This window comes from Myotis nattereri, assembly GCF_964212035.1.
Source record: "Myotis nattereri genome assembly, chromosome: 2".
NCBI lineage: Eukaryota > Metazoa > Chordata > Mammalia > Chiroptera > Vespertilionidae > Myotis > Myotis nattereri.
Genome location: NC_138076.1, coordinates 129713078 through 129730016, shown reverse-complemented (window position 1 = coordinate 129730016; position 16939 = coordinate 129713078). Strand labels below are relative to the sequence as shown.

Genomic DNA, 16939 nt, shown 5'->3' with positions numbered 1-16939 from the left:
GACCCCCATCTCCCTCTGATCGCTTGCTCCACCCCCCGCCCAAGCCTGACGCCTCTGACCCAGGCTTCAGGCCTGGGCAAGGGGACCATCATATCCCCCCAATCCCCGGCTCCGCCCCCCACCCAGGCCTGATGCCTCAGCCAGAGGAGTTGACCCTCATCACCCTCCGATCACCAATCACCGGATCGGCCCCTTGACCAGGCCTGAGGCCTCCGGCAGAGGTGTCAGGCCTGGGCAGGGGACCCCCAGCTCCCCGCGGTTGCAGGCTCTGCCCCTGCCCAGGCCTAACGCCTCTGGCCTAGGCATCCGGCCCAGGCAGCGGGGACCTGCAGTGGCAGTGGGGGGCGCCGCGATCGTGGGCTTCACTTTAGGCCCAGGCAAGGGACCCCTAGCTCCTGGGACTGCCAGCTTCGACCGTGCCCAGCTCCCATCGCTGGCTCCACCCCTACTTCCTGCTATCACTGGCCAGGGTGGCAAAGGCACCTGATTCTCCGATCATGGCTGGGGGGCAGGGCAAAGGCGGCCCCAGGGCCTGCCCCCCAGCTCTTAGCTGCCCCCTGGGTTTCAGATCACTGTCAGTGGCAGGGGGCTTCTTCCTGCTTTCCCTTTCGCCTCCCTGCATTGTGCCTACATATGCAAATTAGCCGCCATCTTGTTGGCAGTTAACTGCCAATCTTAGTTGGCAGTTAACTGCCAATCTTAGTTGGCAGTTAATTTGCATATAGCCCTGATTAGCCAATGAAAACGGTATCGCCGTACGCCAATTACCATTTTTCTCTTTTATTAGTGTAGATATGGTATTATATATATTTTATATATGCTATATGTATGTTTCCTTTTCTCCTAACTTCGTCATTTGAGTCTCTAGAATAGCGGTTCTCAACCTGTGGGTCACGACCCCTTTGGTGGTCGAACAACCCTTTCACAGGGGTCGCCTAAGACCATCCTGCATAACAGATATTTACATTATGATTCATAACAGCAGCAACATTACAGTTATGAAGTAGCAAAGAAAATAATTTTATGGTTGGGTCACAACATGAGGAACTGTATTTAAAGGGCCAGAAGGTTAAGAACCACTGCAGTCTAGAATGATATTCCCCCTTTTTTGTTCTGACTTCCCCTTTTGAGATCATAGAGTAATATTCCCCTTTCTTGCACTATTTTTAATAAATTCAGTTTTATTGACTCTGACTTTGGCGGGGTCCTTTTGGGGTTTAACATATGATACAGGCCTTCTAAGTATCATATATGTATCAATTTCTTTAATCTTCAAAATAGCCCTATGAGGTAGATAATATTTTTACCCACATTTTACAAAAGAAACTGGGATCTCTAGAATTTAAATAACTTAGAAAAATGCTTTTATGCGGTTTAACACAATAATGCAGGAAATATCCCAGCATAGCTGCTAGCACAAAGTAAAGTTTATACAATCTAATTTTTTTCTGTTATGTTAATAATACAAGAGTAAAAGTAATCATTTTACCAAAAAGATAACTACCATAGTGCTGGGAGAATGGTACACATTTTTCTAATTCCTAAAATGTTTGACCACGAGAAGTTAGAAGTTAGGTAAGTTCAGCAAATGCTCATTTATTACTATTATGTAAAAAACAACATATTTTTAAAATTTAATTTTTATTGAACTTATTTGGGTGTTATTGGTTAATACAATTATATAGGTTTCAGGTGTTCAATTCTATCATACATCATATGTATACTGTATTGTGTGTTCACCACCCAAAGTCAAGTCTCCTTCCATCACCATTTATCTATCCATCCTTACCCCCACCATACTGTTCTCCATTTCTATGAGGGTTTATTATTATGATTATTATTATTATTAATCTCATCACCTTTTAGGAATACTAATTAGCCATAAAAAAGAAGGAAATCTTACCCTTTGCTATATAACATGGATGGACCTGGAAAGCCTTATGCTAAGCCAGTCAGAGAAAGACAAGTACCATATGATATCACTCATATGTGGAATCTAATGAGCAAAATAAACTAACAAACAAAACAGAAACAGACCATAGATAGATTATAGATTGACAGCTGTCAGAGGGGAGGGAGATGGCAGGAAAAATGTATTTATAATATATGTTTGTTAGTTTTCTAATACTATATTCTTTGATTTAAAAAAAAATAGCCGAAACCGGTTTGGCTCAGTGGATGGAGCATCCGCCTGCGGACTGAAGGGTCCCAGGTTCGATTCCGGTCAAGGGCATGTACCTGGGTTGCCGGCACATCTCCAGTGGGAGATGTGCAGGAGGCAGCTGATCAATGTTTCTGGCTCTCTCTCTCTCTCCCTTCCTCTCTGTGAAAAATCAATAATAAAAAAATAAGGATTTTTCATTTTATTTTTTATATCCTTCTAATCCTTGATCTAGAGTGAGGATATGACATTCTGAGGAGTTTTGTTATTTCCTGAGCTGAGAAGCTAAGCCGTTTTGGCCACATATGATGTAAACCAGGAGTTTTCTGTAAAAGTCCAGGTAGTAAGTACTCTTATATCCTATCTAATAAAAGAGAAACATGGTAATTAGCGTACAACCGCTACCCTTCCCATTGGCTAATCAGGGCGATATGCAAATTAACTTCCAGCCAAGATGGCAGCTGGCAGCCAGGCAGCTGGAAGCGAACATGAGGCTTGCTTGCTTCAGTGACGGAGGACTCCAACGTTCCCTGCCTGCCTTGCCGGCCTCTGAGCTTGCAGTTTGAAACATTGTTACAAATATAGAAGCTAAACAAAACCCCAGAAAACTGCTTTCAGCGAGCCGGGATCTCAGAGCTGCAGTTATACATTGTTTCGATTATAGAACCCAAACAAACCAGATACCTGCTTTCAGCAGCAGGGGCCCCAGAGCTGGAGCCAGAGCTAAAGCTGGCCCAGAATAAAAAAAGAAAAAAGAAAAAAAGGAGCAGTTGGGAGCTTCAGTCACCCGCCAGCCTGAAAACAGCCCTCAGACCCTCGCCCAGACTGGCCAGGCACCCCAGTGGGGACCCCAAACCTGAAGAGTGTGTGACCAGCTGAAACAGCCATCATGCCATCACCCAGGCTGGCCAGGCACCCCAGTGGGGACCCCCACCCTGATCCAGGACACCCTTCAGGACAAACCAGCCAGCCCCACCCATGCACCAGGCCTCTATCCTATATAATAAAAGGGTAATATGCCTCCCAGCACCAGGATCAGCAGAGCCGAGAGGCCTCCCAACACCAGGATCAGCGTGACAGGGGGCAGCACCCAAACCCCCTAATCAGCCCTGCTCTGTGCCTGATACGGGGGACCTTCCCAACCCCCTGATCACCCTGCAGCTCTGTGTGTGACAGGGTGTGGCGCCCCAACCCCCTGATTGGCCCTGCTCTGTGTGTGACAGGGTGCGGCGCCCCAACCCCACCCCCCTCCCCCACGGGCCCTGCTCTGTGTGTGAGAGGGTAGAGCCATAACCTCCTCATCGGCCCTGCCCTGAGTATGAGAGTGACGGTGCCCCAACTCCCTGATCCGCCCTGCTCTGTGTGTGACAGGGGGCGGTGCCCCAACTCCCCTATCGGCCCTACTCTGTGAGTGACAGGGGGGAGCTCCTCAACCCCCTGATGGGCTCTGCTCTGTGCGTGACGGGGGGAGCTCCCCAACCCCCTGATCGACCCTGCTCTGTGCGTCACAGGGTATAGGAGCCCCAACCCCCCTGATGGGCCCTGATCTGTGCATGACAGGGGGTGGCACCACAACCTCCCCATCGACCCTGCCTTGAGTGTGACGGGGGCAGTGCCCCAACCCCCCAATTGGCCCTACCCTGAGCGTGACTGAGGGTGGCATCTCAACCTCCCAATCCACCCTGCTCTGTGCATGACAGGGGGCGGCACCCCAACTCCCCAATCAGCTCTGCTCTGAGCCTGACCAGGGGCTGCACCTAGGGATTGGGCCTGCCCTCTGCCACCAGGAGCAGGCCTAAGCCAGCAGGTCGGTATCTCCCAAGGGGTCCCAGACTGTGAGAGGGCACAGTCCTGGCTGAGGGACACCCTGCCACACACACACCGAGTGCACAAATTTTTGTGCACTAGGCCTCTAGTTCCCATATAAGAGAGGAATATGCTAATTATCCTTTACACCAGTAAAGTCACTACGGGATCAGTAGGCTGCCTCCCTGCCCTCTGCTCAGGTAGCAGCAAGACTCCCAAGCGGCAGGTCGCAGGCAGTGCTGAGTCCGGAGCTACACCCAGGCACCCAGTGTGGGCTTTGGTGGGTCCCTAGATGGAGGGGTGGCCTTCCAGGTGGAGGCACTCATGCTTTGCAGCAGCAGCGCCCAGGCTGCGCTGGCCTTGGCCACCCTCGCTGTTCCCGGCTTCGCAGGTAGGAAATGGGAGCAGGATGGTGGTGAGGAGGCCAGGGAAGGGGTTCAGCGAACATCTGGTCGGGGATGAGCCCTGGGCTGGTGGTTAACGCCCCCCAATGGAAGCTTTAAAGACGGAAAGAAGGCTCGTCCCTCTCGCTCACACACACACCCACCTGGGCATCCTCTCTTTCCAGCTCCATTTTCTCACCCCGCCAAGGGCCAGGGTTTCCTGTGGAGGGCCCAGTCTGTACCCCAGGTCTCCCTTCAGAGTCAGGGTGAACCCCTGAGGGAGCCAGGAGATGGAGAGATGGGCAGGGGTTGGGGCAGAGGGAGCAGCGTCTGGGGAGTTTTGGGGGAAGTAACCAGGCGGGGGGAGGGGCACAATAGGCAGGGGCCTCAGGGCCCCTCCCCACTATGGATGAGCAGCTGCTTGGGTCGCCCCTCCAGGTGGGGACCCGGAGGGCCTGGGGCTGGTGGGTGGGGAGCCTGGGGGCCTTGGCGAGCCTCCTGGTGTGGATGGGGGATGGGGGGGTGTCCGAGGAGGCCGAGGAAAGCAAGACATCGGGGCATTCTGCAGCAGTTAATGACCATCACGGACCAGAGCCTGGACGAGGCCCAGGCCAAGAAACATGCCCTAAACTGCCACTGAATGAAGCCAGCTCTCTTCAGCGTCCTGTGTGAAACCAAGAAGACCGGCCTCGGCATCCAAGCTCCAGGAGGAGCCGCCGGTGGACCCTTATGCGCTTGGACGACATGCTTCTGGCGAAGGTGTGGCTGGGCCTCAGAAAGGTGGGGGGCTCAGTGGCAGCAGCCGCAGCAGCTTCCGGGGGCGGCATGTCCCCTGACAACTCCATCAAACACTCGGACTATCGCAGCAAACTTGCGAGATCCGCCATATCCAACACTCGGAGCTGGAGAGGTATGAGCAGGCATGTAACGAGTTCACGGCCCACATCGTGAACCTGCTGAGGGAGCAGAGCCGCAGGAGGCCCTGGAACCCAAGGAGATGGAGTGGATGGTGAGCATCATACACCGCAAGTTCAGGCCACCCTGATGCAGCTCAGGCAGAGCACCTGCGAGGCCGTCATGACCCTGCGCTCCGGGTTCCTGGGTGCCAGAAGGAAACACCGGAAGTTCAGCAAACAGGCCGCGGGGGTCCTAAATGAGTATTTCTATTCCCACCTGAGTAACCCGTATCCCAGTGAGGAGGCTAAGGAGCAGCTCGTCAAGAAGCGTGGCATCCCCGTCTCTCAGGTCTCCAACTGGTTTGGCAACAAGCGGATTCGCTATAAAAAATAGCAGGAAGTTTCAAGAGGAGGCAAACATCTATGCCATCAAGGCCACCGCGTCTGTTCAGGGGGGCGGAGGGGGGTAGGCACAGCAGCTCCAGCTCCCCGGCACCCCCTTCCTCCGCAGGCTCTGGTGGCTCTTTCAATCTTTCAGGGTCTGGAGGCCTGTTTCTGGGGATGCCCGGGCTCAATGGAGATTCCGACCCTGCCTCCCAGGTGGAATCACTCGACACTCGATGGGCCCAGGGGGCCACGGAGATAACCTCGGGGAGGCCAGATGGACAACCCTGGGGAAATGAGGGCAAACGGTGGCTGGCAGGAGGCTGTGACCCCGTCCTCAGTGACGTCCCCAACAGAAGGACCAGGGAGCACTCATTCTGACACTTCCCACTGCTCTCACCCCTCAGGCCACAGGGTGGGGGCTCAGAGGTGACTCTTAATGAGAGGACAAAGGCATCCATAGGACAAGCCCCAGACACAGGAGAAGCACAAGATGGAGAAGGGCAAATGGGGTTTCCCTACCCCAGCCGACTCAGTGCTGGGGTTGCTGACTACATGGCAAGGAGAAGGGGGTCCTCAAAGGGGAAGGTGGGGTCTGCCTCCTCTTTTTTTCCTTCCTTTCAATCTTTTTCTTTCCCCATTTCTTACACAGAAACACACCCAGAACCCTATCTTTCAGATCCTCTCTCTCTCTCTCATAGACACATACACAACTATTCTGTTTCTCTCTCTCATATATACATACACAACTATTATTTCTCTATAGACACATATACATTGTCTCTCTCTCAGACACACATATGACTATTCTCTCTCTCTCTCTCTGGTTTCACCCATTCTCTCTCCCCCACCCCTTATCTGCTCTGGGATCTGTGGAGATGCCAGTCTTGCCCTATCTACCAGAGATGCCAAAAATGGGGACACACCCCTGTGCCTCCTACCCCTCCCACTCCTCCCACTCCAGATGGCTTTATTACCTCATATGCAGCTCATCTTAAACCAATAGAATTGCTCAGTGAAAAAAAAAAAAAAAGAGAGAGGAAGGAGGGAGGGAAAAACTTTATAAAGGAGTCAGTAGACAGCAGAGTTAAAGAAGGAGAGAGGATGTATGAGTGAACTGTAGGAGCTATAATGAAAATCAAGTATAATTGTGTACTGGGGACAGATTTTAAAAGTAAGAGTCAGAAAAGAAATCAGATTAATGATAGTGAATAATTTAGGCAGGTAGATAGATATTAAAACAGTGGAAGTAAGTAGAGAAGAATGTATGGGAAAGGTAGGATGAGAGAGAAAGAGGGAGGGGCGAAAAGTTTTAAAGGGGAGCTAGTAGAGCTTGAAAGGAGAATGGGAAGAAGGAAGAAATGGGGGAGGGAGCAAAGCAGGTCTGAGGGAGGAAGTGAACAAAAAATTAAGGTGGGAAGGAAAGAAAAGGGGAGGAAGGGCAGGGGTAAAGATAAAGGAAGGAAGGAATGTGGGAAGGGAGGGAGCGTAGGAGAAAGACAGAAAGAAGGATGATGAAACAGAACTAGGAAATAAGGAGGGGAAAAAAAGTTTATAAATGATGAGTCAGTAGGAAAAAGTGTTACATAAAGGAGAGAGAAAATTGTGTGAGAGGGAGAAGCCAATAAGGGAGTCAAATACAATTGTGTGTGAAGAGGCTAAAATTAAAAAAGAAAGTTAATAGGGGTGACCAGGCCAGCAGGGGAGGGCAGTTATGGGTGTCCAGGCCAGCAGTTAGGGGTGACCAGGCCAGCAGGGGAAGGCAGTTAGGGAAATAGGCAGGCAGGTAGAGTGGTTAGGGCAGGCAGGCAAGTGAGTGGTTAGGAGCCAGAGGTCCTGGATTGTGAGAAGGATGTCCAACTGCCTAAACTGGCAGTTGGACATCCCCTGAGGACTCCTGGATTGGAGAGGGTGCATGTCGGGCTGAGGGACCGCCCCCCATTTATGAATTTTGTGCACTGGGACTCTAGTCCTATATAATAAAAAACTAATATGCAAATAGACTGAACAGCAGAACGACCAGTGGAAAGACCAGTCACTATGATGCACACTGCCCCCCTGTCTGCCCCCCTGAGAGGGAGGCAACCTGTGGCGGTGATCAGGGGGTGGGGCTGGTGGACAGCACCAGGTCGCCAGCCAAGACGGGTGCCAGCAGGGGCCTGCTGATCTCCCTGCCCACCAGTCTCCCCACAGATGGCCCAGATCACCAGCCTGGCATAGGGAACCTACCCTATATATTGTGAGCAGTCTATTAGATTTAAAAATTAAAATCTGGCAAGGCTACTCTAGCACTGAGAAAAACAGGATGATGCAGCAATGACATGCATGGACTCTGGCTTGCACATTTTGTGGTCAGCCCTGATTCTCACACTTATAACAGTGTGACAAAGTCAATTACTTAACTTCTCTCTGCTTCAGTTTTTCCACCCATAAGATGGGGAAAATGGTATTACTGCCTCAGAAAGATCATGTTATGTACTACTTTTTATAACCAGGGTAAAAAAATGTAGCTGCCCATACAACAGCAAGATACCTTTCAGTTGAAAAGTATGGTCACTGATGCATGCAGTGTTCCAGATTGTGAAAGGGATGTCTGACTGCCAGTTTAGTCCTGACATCCCCCAAGGGGTCCCGGATTGCGAGAAGATGCACGCTGGGCTAAGGGACCTCCCCCAGGACCCATGTGCATGAATTTTATGCACCGGGCCTCTAGTGGGTGTATTATAATAAAACTTTATTTACAAAAACAGTTGGCAGGCAGTTTTTAGTCTGTGGCTCTTCTGTGTGCAATTCTAAAAGCTTCCATAGAGAATTTTTTTTTTCCTGATTTCCTACTCAAGTTTGACATTATTGGGAAGTGCTCATTCATCAATGCAACATTGTTTCTCTATTTCCATGCCTATCTTTTCAGGGTTGTCATGACATTTAATATTGTACTTGGGTGGCTTCTGTGACAAAATAAAGACATAAGTAAACTGTGGCTTGGAAACTATTTAGCTGCTGTACTGTGTAGGACATGAAAGTCTGGATGGTTCAATGCTGGCGTCGCCTGGCTGTCCCTTAGAGAAGGCGGTCTCTGTATGAGCTTAGACAATTTCACTAGAGATAAATGAACTATTTTGTCAAATTCAGCACTCGATCCAGTTTCATTATTTTAGAATAAAAAACTGTTTGGTGATAAGCTTTGTTTACACTTGGCAAATGTTGCTTCCTTTTCTGAGAGGGGAAAAAAAAAAAAGACAAAAAAGCTCATAAAAATTTCAAAAAGCTTTTGACTTCAAATAGTTCTTGCAAAACTGCATTTGGATAAGTTAAGTGTGGAGGAATCAAAACCATATGGATTATACTTCTTTTAAAATAAACATTGATTCAGGAATTGAGGGAAAATTCTTAGAAAAGTAGGGTTTAGTCTTCACAGACTCTGAATAGTCAAAAACAACGTTAAGAAATTTGATAAACTCAAGGCACAGCTGGTTTTACCCATTCTTAATTATAGTGTTTTCATTGTATATCATGTAAAAATAAACAGTCACAGGAGTGGCCTACATTCAGTTACTTTAGAAGAGAGTGAAGATTTTTTATACATGCCTAGCGTAACCTTTGCCCAAATTCTGGATTTGAGGTAAATCATATTAAAGTATTTGAAATGTTAAGCCCTTGTCACTCATCATATTTTATTTTAAAACTAGAGGCCCAGTGCACAAAATTAGTGCGCTGAGGGGGGTTTCCCTCAACCCGGCCTGCACCCTCTCACAGTCTGGGAGCCCTCGGACCGCTATGGTGCTTGCCAGCCATGAGCCTGGCTTCTGTGGGAGCACACTGATCACCAGGAGGCAGCTCCTGCATTGAGTGTCTGCCCCCTGGTGGTCAGTGCACGTCATAGCAATCAGTCATTCCATTGTTTGGTCAATTTGCACATTAGCCTTTTATTATTTTAAAATGTCCAGTCTTTTTCTCCAATCAGAATTAACAAAGCATTCTGAATTCTATACACGATTTTCATAAGGTGACTTACTCTGATGTAACTCTATACATTCACCAAGATTAATGTTTAATTTAATATTACATACTATAAGGCTTTTCAAGTTGACATATAAAATTAACTATCACGTGCTCTAAGATGTTAATTTCTTTGCGATAAATTGTGTAACTTAAAACATACTATAGAGAACCTGGGTGTATAAGCAGCTTTTCTATGAAAATCATTGTCCCAGGGCCTTCAGTACATCTCTCATATCAAAACCACAATAAATAAGGATTTTTAAAAGGAAGATGTTTTCCTAAAATGAAACAACACATTTGTCAGCCTTTCTTGTTGTGAACTGAACAGGCTCAATTTTAGGTCATTCATTATTTTTTACAGAGAGGGAGGGAGAGGGATAGAGAGTTAGAAACATTGATCAGCTGCTTCCTGCACACTCCCTACTGGGTATGTGCCCACAACCAAGTTACATGCCCTTGACTGGAATCGAACCTGGGGCCGTTGAGTCTGCAGGCCAACGCTCTATCCATTGAGCCAAACCAGTTAGGGTTCATTATTTTTTAATATGAAAAAATAGTAGAAAATATTCTATTGCTCTAAAACATCCAGCATGCAGCACAACTAATATTTTTAAATGATTAAAAGGAAAAAGCTGTATTTCCTTTCATGTGGTACTTCATATTTTGGTTTCTGGATTAAGATGTTTTTAATATTCATTCAATATTGATTAAATGCTGGCATCTTCCATATGAAAACTAAATTGAAAGCATATTTATTTTGCAAGCAAATATTAAGCAACATGTGAGTTAAAAAGCCTAAGTTAAAAATTAGTGTAAAAAATTTGTTAAATAAAGCACATGTAAAATGGACTAAAAGCCATAAACCCTTATTCCTCTTTATTTCTCAAGCATAAATGCTTTTTTCCCCTTCACATAAAAATTATAATTTTAAATTAATGGATGTTCATTTTCTTCCCCCCCTTGGTCTTTAAATTCCAAATAGTAGACTCTAAGCTCTTGGCTTCATAAATGTGAATGGACCTTGGTACTGTGCCCCTGGGCGTCAAGGAGCCTCACTTGTGGCAGAGTTCCATAAAAATGTCAGATCATATTGATCAAAGAAATCAAAATCGCCCCTTAGCTCATTGCACTTTATTATTGATTATGCTGCTCTGTCACGTCAACTGGAAACAAAAGCTTCCACGAGGGTTTGAAGTCATTCTTTTTCAGGTGCGAGGAAGCTTGATTTAGTCTAAGGGTTGAAGCGTTTTTACATGCATGCCCAGCTCCCAGTCTGACCCCAGTGTTGTGCATCCTGTTGCAGCGTCATCTTGAACATGCCAGCTATAACCCATAATTGGTACCTGGAGCGCCAGTTTTTCCCTGTGACCACAGAATGCAAAGGCAGTATTTCTGTAAGTCACAGGTATGTTCCCCCTCCAAGGTGATTTGGCATTCTTAACGCCATTTGAACCCCTGTTCTCGCCCTCAAAATTATTTTTTAAACACATTTTAAACCAAAAGCAATTCCATTTACTAGGAATCCCGTGCTATCGAGAATTATTGTGCTGAAATTATAATGACGCAGAGTTCAGTAAAGATAAAAATCATAAACTATTTTATTGAATAATAAAATGTATAATTTTAAAGATTAGACTGGAAAAATTGTACAAGAATGAAAGATAAGGAAACTGAGGAATGCTAAGATACCTAAATTACTCAGATCTCCCTGGTAGACATGACAACTTCTAAAGCCTTATTAATTGCTCAGGGTTTATAACACCAGGTTTGCATGTTTGGTGAATGCCATATGTTGTAACATTTTCCCTATGATTCATGATGCACATTAGCATATTAAAGGCTCTGCAGTGAAGAATCTTGAGCTTGGTTATCTTTCTTTCTTTTTTACTAATTAATATCCCGACAGGCTAGTGCTTTCTGTAGTACATTATTGGAAATATGGTGCTAGATCCTGCAGCTGGTGTAAAGGATAATCAATGGAGAAAGGGAGGTTTGCAGAGGAGAAAGGCAGTGGTGAGAGATCCAAAAGAGCACTAAAGAAAAGTACAGTAGTTTTTGATCAGGATAAAACACTAGCGACCAGTGCTATAAAGTTGTAGGCAAAACGTATTAACAGCAATTTGGCTTCTTTCATCTGATTGTGAAAGAAAACACAGAACAGTTAGGAGAGATAACTGTACTAAGTGAATTGGGTATTGTTTATTTTAGCAACAGCTAAAACTTTCTATATGTGAAGTTAGAAGAGGGAGATTGATTGAGAGAAAAAAATTAGAGATCACAAACAAAGCTTCCAGTAAAGAGATTAGATAAAAGCACACAGGCTTATCATCTCTCCCTTCCAAAATCCAATATTGTTACAATCATATGGGAAGACTCATTATTGTTACGATGTCAAGTCTTTCCAAATTGACCTGTAGAGTCAAGGAAATCTCCATTTAAATCCTAGCAAGCATTTTTTTTGTGTGTGGAAATTGGCAAGCTGATTTTAAACTTCATATGGAAGTGCAAATAACCTAGAATAGTAAGGGGAATTTTGAAAATGAACCAAGTTGGAGGAATAATACTACCAGATTTCTGGACTTATTTAAAGATTCAGAAATCAAGACAGTGCAGTATTGGTGTCGTAAGAGGTCATTAAGTCAGTAAGTCAATACTCTAGATATAGAAGATAATTTGAACTGTTATATTGAGAAAGCTCCCTAAATACCCAGCACAACCCATATTTATGTAAAAATTGAAAAATTTTAGAAAATATCAACTCTAATTTCTAATAACTGAGCACAACATCCAGATCCTAATTTCTATTTGCCGATAACATCTGGGAGTTCTGAAATTTCCTTCCCCCCCCTATAAATCTTATAAGGAAATAGGATTATTTAAAATCAGAATACAAATATAAAAAAGAATAAAACCTTTTATTCCAGGTTTGCAAAATTTAAAAAAGGATTAATGACAAGTAGAGAAATGGTAGTATGCTGTCTCGCCTCTCTCTCCCAGAAGGGAAGGTTTGATAAAGAATTTCATGTGGGGTGATATCAATTTCAGTAAAGGAGTATAAGATCCCTAGTTGCAAGTGAGAATGATAAAATGGAAATTTAGAGAAAAGAGGTGTCCTGATATTGTCATGGTGGGACCAGAGACAAGTCAGTTACTCCAAATACAAATACCTTGGACTAACCATAATGTGTTGTATTTGTGACACCCTATTTTGCTCGGCTGTTGTGGTGCGAAAGTTACAGTGAATGTTGCTTATCAACCTGTGAGGAAATGCAACCAACTACCAGTAAATGTTTTGTTTTTTCAGGTCCTGGTTGTCCCGGACTCTGCTTGGCCATAATGGCAGGGAGGGATGGCAGCTCAGGGCAGTCCTGCCTCCTGCTCTCCTGGAAGTAGCAAATAGCTCAGAGAAAAGTCCTTGGTTCTGTGTATCAGCTCAGGGAGCCCTGCAAGTAAGTCAGGCTCAGCTCTGCCTTGAAATCAGGGCCTGAGAGGCTTCTTTGTCATTGTTTTTTTAAGGCATCATGCTAGTATATTCTAAGAATTGTGTGCAATATTGAAGAAAATCAATATAACATAGTGTTTGGTATTTTTATAATTCTTAAATGCTGGCATTTCCTAGGACTTTGATATTTATCACTACTCTTCCTCATGTATCAGCGGGTTTTTCAACTTAATTGTCAAGAAAAACCTGCAAATGTTCTCATTAAGACAGATGATGTTATTTTCATAGATACTGAATAGAATTCTGCCCCCTTATAGCATAAGGAAAAAATATTTGTTTGTTCAGTTAAAAACTTCATAGATTTCCTTACTATTAGAGTTCTCTTATAAAACACTATGCCACGATCCAACGTCTTTTCCGAAGTGATTTGTTAACAAATTCATAAAACATTCATTTATTTTTATTCAGTCAAGGTACATTTATAGAGCACCAAAATATGCTTGGTAATATGAGATGTTCTGGAGAAGGCACAAAAAGATTGAGACAGAAATGTCAGAAACTTTAAAATAACATCTTTTTATCAAAAATATGCTTTCATTGATCTTAGAAAGAGAAGAAAGAGGAAACGTTGATCAGTTGCCTCCCACACACCCCCAGGTGGGGGAACGAACCCTCAACCTGGGCATGTTCCCTGACTGGGAATCAAATCAGTGACCTTTCAATACACAGGACAAAGCTCAACCAACCGAGCCACACTGGCCAGGGCTAAAATAACATTGACAAAGAAGTACTATAATCGAAGGATGTAAAAAGTGATAAAAGAGCATGAAAGGAGATGGTTGGAAAAAGTTTCCCTGAGAGGATGAGATTTGAACTGCTTCTTGGGGATGAATATGAGTTTGCCTAAGACAGAGTGACTGTATCACAAACAGAAACATAAGTATGAACAAAGGCTCAAGATTGAGGTTTTGGTGTTTTTATTATTATTATTTTTAATTTTCCCCCCATCATCCCCCTCCACTTCTCTCCTGCTCCTGCTCCATGCCCCACCCCCACCCCCAGGCCTTCACTGCACTATTGTCTGTATACAAGGGTTATGCATAAGTTCTTTGGTTAATCTCTTTCCATCCCTGCTTCTTCCCTCTGAGATTCCTCAGTCTGTTGCATGCTTTTATGACTCTGGATCTATTTTGTTCAGTCTGTTTATTCTGTTTATTAGATTCCACAGCGAGGTCATGTGATACTTACCTTTCTCTGACTGGCTTATTTCTCTTAGCATAATGCTCTCCAGGTCCCTGCATGCACTCTGAAAGGGTAAGAGATCCTTCTTTTTTACACCTGCATAGTATGTTTTTTAGAACAGCATGGGGTTTATTGAAGGTGAAACACAGGTGTACCTGGGGCAGGTGGGGAATAAAGGGCCAACGAAGTAGATTCAGAATAATATAAAAAACTAGTAAGATAACTGTGTGTGCTTTTTTTTTTTTTTTTCACTGAAGGTAAAAGGGAACCCAAGAAAGTTTTGAAGAGAAGGGATAACATAATTAAACACATTAATCGCTTAGACATATTACTGTGGCAGGGGGAGAGAGATGGCCTGAAAAGAGTGGGAGGCAAACAAAACATGTAAATGTCTGAATTGGCATTTTCTCTTCTCTAAATATTTATAATGCCTGATTCCTGAGTCATTCTCAAGATCCAGAGCTGAGGACACATGCACTTTTGCTCCATTCACATGCAGCAGGAATGTGCCTGGCAGATACTAGGTTTGGAGAGAGTTGCTAGCCAGAGACATTCAAAGACAGGGGCAGGACAATTATTTTCACAAGAAAATGGTGAAAATTTTTGGATACCTAATTGATTTTATATGTTAGATCAAGAAAGACTTGTTCTCTGAAATGGGTTCTAAGATTTTCTGTTTTAATGGAATTGCATCATATGCTATGAAAACTTTGGTATATCTCAGGTCTGATACTATTTAAACAACTACCTTTAAAGGCTAATTGGGAAAGATTACTGTTGTTTTATGGTGCTATGTACCGGGGAAAAAATGCCAGAGTCGTTTTTAAGGAAACAGTGTATTTTAATGGATGAAGCTTCTATTTGTAGTGAAACTTTACAAAACTCAATGCAAGGAGAATCTTATATCTTAAATTGTTGATAAGCTCTGGTGAGGTCACTCTACAGATATGAGAAACACTTCTAATGCATCCTGTTTTGGCCAGTAAACTCCTAAATTGTATTGACCACATGATTGACCTAGAACTGACTGCATAGAGCTTGGCCATTTAAATACTTGGGGTCCTCAATGCCTCATGAAATGCAAATCTTATTTAGTTTAGCCTTCTACTCAACCCCAAACCAAATTGCAGCATGTGAGAAAAACTCATATTTTTGTTTTTCAATTTATTTTCAAGTGACTGCTCATTAAACATTCCCCAGGGGATGCTTTGGTTCTCCTTGATAGTGATGTTTTGCTTAAATGATTCAATCAAAAATTACTATGAATTAGATACCATGCTGGACATTCATTCATTGATGACTAAGACCTGTCAAGGAGTTAACTGTAAGAACTGATGGAAATGTAGACTGGTGCACCATCCTGGAGAGCAATTAGGCAGTGCAGGTCTATACTCCCTTACCTGCAGTTCTTTGTTTTTTAATTTTTTTTAAAAATTTAGTGTTATTGATTTCAGAGAGGAAGGGAGAGGGAGAGGGAGAGGGAGAAACATCAATAGTGAGAGAGAATAATTGATTGGCTGCTTCCTGCATGCCCTCTACTGGGGATTGAGCCCACAACCAGACATGAGCCCTTAACAGGAATCGAACACGGGACCCTTCAGTCCGCAGGCCTTTTTTCTATCCACTGAGCATAACCAGCTAGGGCTTACCTACATTTCTGACATGAAGAAAGCACAGACAACCTAGCGGCTAGCAAGACTTGCTCTAAAATGATATAAGCAAGGTTATTCATGATCTTCATACTGTTTAATGGGAAGTTCATACTTTTTGCTGTATAGGTATTAGCATGTTTAATTACAGGGTACTGCCTCAGACAGAAATTCCTAGTGACCGTGCATGATATATGGCATATGTTTTGTATTACCTTTCTAAAATCTGGAAAATTCTGAATTCTGACACACATCTGACTTTGAAATTTTTATATAAGGGATTATGGATTTATATTTCTCCCTTGCCATGTTGTTATACCTGACATGTGAAATCAGCTGTGTAAATAAAACTCATAGCATACACCCCAAATCCTTTATTTTATAGACTACATTTAACTAGTAATGTTTCCTCAGACCTCCAACACAGTTTACGTGGCAATGCTAGAAAAAAAGAAAGCCTCATTATGGCATTTTAAAATATGTTTTTCTATACTTTTAATGTTATTTTTTCCTATAGTCCTAAACCAGTCCTTTCCCCTTCTGTTACTTGTATTCGATACTCCTATGCAGATTGCTGGGGAGGACGTTCAGGGAATTCCTGCGAGCTGGAAGACCCATGTTAAAAACCATCACTTAAAAAGACTATTTTAGGTGGTATATTAAATAGTACAAAAGCAAGACAAAATTCTGCCCCTCGTTTTTGTGTGTGGCACAAACCCAATACCTTCCTTCATTCTGAACTGGAACCCAAGTTAAATTAATTCCTTATGTGCCTGGTGTTTTCAGCTTTTAGTTCCTCTCCTGCAGTCACAGAAGTGAATAATAAAAGCTGATCTAAGTCTAACAAGAAAAGGCACAACAGGATTCAAAGGGAGATAATTAAATCCCTCACGTACTATAGGCCAATATTTAAAACTATGAAGAAATTGGTCTCTCTTTTATATTTTGGCATACCTCTCCTATTATCTGCACAA

The 16939-nt window shown here is 44.1% G+C and overlaps 1 pseudogene across 1 annotated transcript; it reads left to right on the top strand.

Annotated features, from left to right (window-relative positions):
* Positions 1 to 4755: 4755 nt before the first annotated feature.
* On the top strand, positions 4756 to 6063 carry LOC308513867 (pre-B-cell leukemia transcription factor 2-like; annotated as a pseudogene). The gene has a single exon. The product of its transcript is annotated as a pre-B-cell leukemia transcription factor 2-like (transcript).
* The last annotated feature ends 10876 nt before the right edge of the window (positions 6064 to 16939 follow it).